This window comes from Apteryx mantelli, unplaced genomic scaffold, assembly GCF_036417845.1.
Source record: "Apteryx mantelli isolate bAptMan1 unplaced genomic scaffold, bAptMan1.hap1 HAP1_SCAFFOLD_34, whole genome shotgun sequence".
NCBI lineage: Eukaryota > Metazoa > Chordata > Aves > Apterygiformes > Apterygidae > Apteryx > Apteryx mantelli.
Window position 1 is genome coordinate 190,102 of NW_027118693.1, and position 5,166 is coordinate 195,267.

Consider the following 5,166-nt stretch of genomic DNA (forward strand, 5'->3'; position numbering starts at 1 on the left):
GAAAGGATGCTCGCCATTTCAGGCACCTGGAAGGAGGAAGGCAACAAAGAACGGCTTGCTGCATCCTTTCCCTGTCCTTCTTTGGGGCCAACAGCCAACAACAGAGAACAACCAAAGGCAAACGGAGAAAACGCCTCTCTCACCTCCGCCTGCAGTAGTTGCTCTCCGCACTCCCCCAGGAACGGGAGCATCCACCGCCCAGCGACCCGTGCACACATGGGCCTGGCACACAGCAGGCTCTCCGCAGTGGGCCTCAGGAAGTCTGTGGCCTGGCCTCGGGGGAAATGTTTGCAAACAAGCTGGGGAGAAAGCAGAAACGGAAGAGACCACGTCACAGGTTGCTCAGAAGCAGAACTCACGTCCTGACAACAGCGCTCACACACACACACACGCACAAATCATGGCATCTGCTCCTTTTGCCATGGGCCAGAAGGACAGACTTGTCTCCAGCTCCCTGCTCCGTGCTCATGTCACGCATCCCCACGCAACAGCTCACTTACAGAACTGCGCAAGACCCTGCAGGGAGCAGGGAGACGGGCAGGAGCCCCGCACCGGGCCCCCACCCCGCTTTGCAGGGCCCAGTTACTTTCGCGATGCTGACACAGATCGCCGGCAGAGACTCGGCGGTGGCAGCATTCAGCCGCTCGTGCAGGGACCCAATCCCTTCAGCTGCCGCTTCCGTGGTCTCGGCTGCAGCTAGCAGAGAGGGGAGTCATGTTCACAGGCAGCGAACCTCCGGCCCCGCGCGCGGATAAAGCGGGACCCAAGGGAGGGCGGCGAAGGCCAGGGCGAAGCCAGGGCCCCCCAACACGGCGCAGCAGGTTTGCGAGCCAGGCAAGGGGCCGGCCGTGGAGGGCGCTGGTCCCTGCCACCGGGGACCACGTCCTGCCCTCAGGCAGCAGCGGGCACCGGCCCTGCGTGCTCTCCTCACCTCCAATTTGCAGCAGGCAGCCGAGGCAGGTCGCTGCCCGCCGGCGGGACGCGGCTGGCACGGCGCTTGTCAGAGGCCCCAGCAGCGCCGCCAGGGAGCCCAACTGCTCGCGGGCATGGCCTCGCTGTGGGAGCAAGAGGCAGCCGAAAAGGTTACTGGCAGCCCCTGCAGCCGCTCGCCCTCTCCTGGCTGCACCCCCCACCCCGAGCCGCAGCCAGGCAGGGGGCAAACAAGGGGCTGCCTCGCAGCCCGGGACACCCCAAACCCAGCGCTCGCCCGGGCGCAGCTCCCTGCTGGGGCCACGGCCAGCGCGGAGGGGGCCAGGCAACGCGGGCGCCCTGCTCACCCTGCGCTCGCAGGCCTCTTCATGAGCACCCAGCAGCTGGACGCACACCCACCCGCAGGGCCCTCTCCCGCTCGCACGCCTGCGCCGAGGCGAGCCAGCGCCGCAGCACCCGGCCACGGGCGCACCTGCCTCACCACGGGCCTCTTTCCGCCCGGCGCCCCTCGCCAGCCCCCTCCCTTCCCGGCCCTGCCGCCTCCACAGCCCCAGGCTCTCCAGGCCCCCCAGCCCTGGCCCAGCAGCCCTTCCCCACGGGCACCTCCCCGCTCAGGGCTCTCGCTGCGGCGCCCTGCACTTGGGCAGTGCCCCTCGCTCACGGCTGCGCCTACGCAGAAGCTGCGGCACATCCAGGCAGCTCCGCACGACACTGCGAGCTGCCTGCAAGGAAGCTGCTGCCCATGGGAAAAGCTTGGCTGCAAAACTAGGGCGAGGGCACCTCAAACTGGCACCCTTTCACTCGCTGCCAATTTGGGGTGTTGCACCTGCTTACAGGGAAGCTCCTCTCCTCGGAGCAGCCCCGTGGGCAGGATCCCCACGGCTCTGGCCACCCCGCTCGGGCAGCAGCGACGCTTTCCCTGCCGCCCCACGGACGCTCACCTGCACCGTGTCCTCGAAGCAGGCAGGGGCCACCTCTGCCTGCAGAAGGGCTCTCAGGAGCTGGCGCAGCGCTCGCAGGGACGGCGCCTGTACACCCTGACACCAGAAAGGGCGACTGAGGCCGGGCACCCCGCGGAGACGCCAACGCAGCCAGCGGCTGCCAGAGCGCGGGGCGCCCGGAGCTGGGCCCCCACCGAGGGGCAGCTGAGAAGGGCCAGCAGGTACCCGCGTGCGTGCGGCAGCCACCACCACATCCCCTTTGTCTTCCCTCTGCTCCGGGTGACGAAGGCACACAACGCCCTCGCAGCACTGAGCCAGGAGGCTGCGCTTTTCCTCCCTGCTCACACGGGGCTGCAGCTTGCTGCCAGCAGAAAAAAGGGACGGAAACCACAAAGAGGCCTTACTAGTGCTCTCCAGAGCGACTCAAAGGACCACTGCCGTTGTCCCCATCCACAGCCCCAAATCCAGTGCCCACAGCCCCAGCCACACCAGCCAGCTGCGCTGGGACACGCAGCGACTCCCACAGCCCCGCACAGACCCTATCTCAACTGCTCCACGGCCACCACGGCCTGGGGGTGCACCAGGGACTCCGGGGGCTCCTCCTCCATCATCTCCTGCAAGTCACAGGGACACAGGCACAAAGCGGGCAGCGCGCAGGGCTGCGGGAGAGCCCTCCCGCCCGACCCAGCCACGCACTCTGCTGCCAGGTCCCACCGGCACCACCACCCCCACGGCTCCCACCAAGGCCCCGCAGGACGAGGCGGCACCTCCCTGGCGCCCGGACGCACCGCGCTCGCCCGCCACGGCCCTGAGCACCAGCACCCAAGCGCCCCGCCAGCTGGGGAGGCAGCTCAGGGCGCTCGGGACCTCGCGCACGGCCCCACGACACCAGCGCGCCCCTGCGCAAACCCGCCCCAGGCACAGCCCAAAGCTCCCCTGCGCAGTGGCCCTGGCTCCGGGCGCTCACCAGCACCGTCTGCAGCAGCTCCACTCGCAGCTCAGCTCAAACCCGGAGCAGGTGGCCACAGCCCGGACGGCCAGGCTGAGCTCAGCGATGCTCTGCACCACGGAGAGCTTCAGCTCTGCGTCCTGAGGCCAGGGGACAAAAACATGCTTGGAGCTCGGCCAAGGGCGGAAAGAGCAGCGCGGCTGGGGGCAATCTGCCTCCAAGCACAGCACCGGCAGCACACTGCGCCCTCCAGCAACCCAGCGCACCCCAGCTCGGCACCTGCGCCCCAGCCAGCAAACCTCCTCTCCCCTCCCGCGAAGGAGCCTCCCGCGGCCAGGGAAGCAGCTGCCCTGGCTGCCGCCCGGAAAGACCCCGCCGACCCCGGCCCAGGGCAGCAGGGCGAGCAGCACTGGCACGGCTGCAACGGCAAAGGGGTGCACGGGAAGGACGAGGAGAGGCTGGAGCTGGCGGCACCTGGCCCGCTCTGCCCCGCGCCCCAGCACCCGCCCAGCAGCCCTCTCAGCACAGCCGCAGGACGCTCCCCACCACGTGGCTCTCAACAGGGGCGAGCAGCTGCTCCCCGGCGGCGCACAGCGCCATCCTGCTCTAGATGCCCAGGAGCGCAGCCCGAGTCCTCGCTGGGTCGCTCTGCTGCGCGTTCGCCGGAGAAGCACCAAGACGCCACCCCACGGCCCCGCTGCACCCGGCGACCCCTGCGCTCCCCAGGCGGGAGCTGCCCCGCACCCCACCGGCGCCTCAGCTCCCCGCGCACCTCCCGGCACCTCCCCACGGTGCTGCTCGAGCTCCCGGCAGCTCGGCGCCGGCGGCCGGCACCCACCCCACAGGCGCGGAGCTCGCGCAGGCACGGGCCGAGGGCAGAGCCTCCCTCGCCCCCACTGCTGGCATTTCACCAACATGGCGGCGGGCAAGCGAGCGCTGCAGCTGCCCCGGCTGGGCAGCTCCCACCCACCAGGTGCCAACCCCCTCCTGCCCTAAAACACCCCACGCGCCCCAGCCCCGCCACGGCCCCTTTCAAGCGCAGCGCTCAGGCGCTTCTTAACACGGGCGCAAACAAAACGCAGCAGCCGCCACCAGGCTGCCACTGGGGCACAAGTGACAAGAGGCCAGAAGGAAAACAAACAGCAACACCCCAGGCCCTTTACCTGCTGCTGCTGCTGCTAAGTCTCCGTGAACCCCTCAACCGAGGACAACGCCAGCTGGAAGCGGCTCTCAGCACAGCGAGACGCAACACAAGTCAGTGCCTGCAACGCACCAGAAAGGGGCAGTCGCTGCGGCCCCAACGCCCAGCCCTGGCCAGCTCCACTGCCCACGCAGGGAGCAAACCTTCCCCCAGGACGGGCGGGGAGAGCTGCCCAGCTGCCGCCTCAGCTCCCACCTCAGGCCCACGGTCCAGGCCTCGCTCTCGATGAGCTCCAGCGACGTTTGTGGGAACTAGGGCCAAGCGAGACATGAAGCCCCTGCCCTTGGCCAGGGCCGTCTGCGCATCCACACGGCCCCACAGACTGTCGGCGCAGAGCTCCCCTTCGTGGCAGCCCCTCTCCCCGCTTGCCCCTCTTGCAACCCGCCTCTCGCTCTTCCCCTAATGCAAAGCCCGAGGAAGCAAAAGCCCTCGCTCTCAGCCCAGCGAGTGCCATGGCAGGGCCCGGGCGCCTCCTTTGTGCTCCGACGCCCCAAAGCCTCAGGCCATTGCGCTGACAAGCGCTCGCCAACCCGCCACCATCACCCTCCGCCAGCCTGGGCGGCTGAAGGCATCTTGCTGCCCCCTCCGCCCCCAGCCTCTCCCCCCCGCCGCCACTTCACCTGCCAGGTGCAGCAGCAGCAGCAGGGGGATCTCTGCAGCCCACCTCGCCCCCATGGCTCCGGGGATCATGCCGGGCACCGGCCTCGGCACCAGCTCTCCCAGCCTCTCCCCTCGCCCTGGCCACAAAAGCTCTGTCCCCGGGGCCCCGCTACTCACCAGCAGACGAGCCAGCAGCGCCTGGGCAGCGGGCAGAGCGCCCGCGGGCAGAAGGAAAGGCTGTGTGAGATGCTCAGCCCCACCGGACCCTGCCCGTGCCACGGCCCACGGCCCCACGCGGGGCTCAAGGGCACTCCAGCCGCACCGCCTCCGCACCAGCCCTGCCGGGCTCCTGCGGCTCAACAGCCGCCGCCAAAGGCAGCCCCGGCACGGCAGCAACCAGCCCCTGGGCCCCTGGCAAGAGCCGGGTGCAGCTCTGCCCCGCGCTGGCCCGGGCCTCCTGTGCAGGGTTGGCAGGGGACACAGGGACACACGTGGCCCCACTCCCACCCAGCCCCACACAGCACGCTGGCACTTTCTGCTCACCA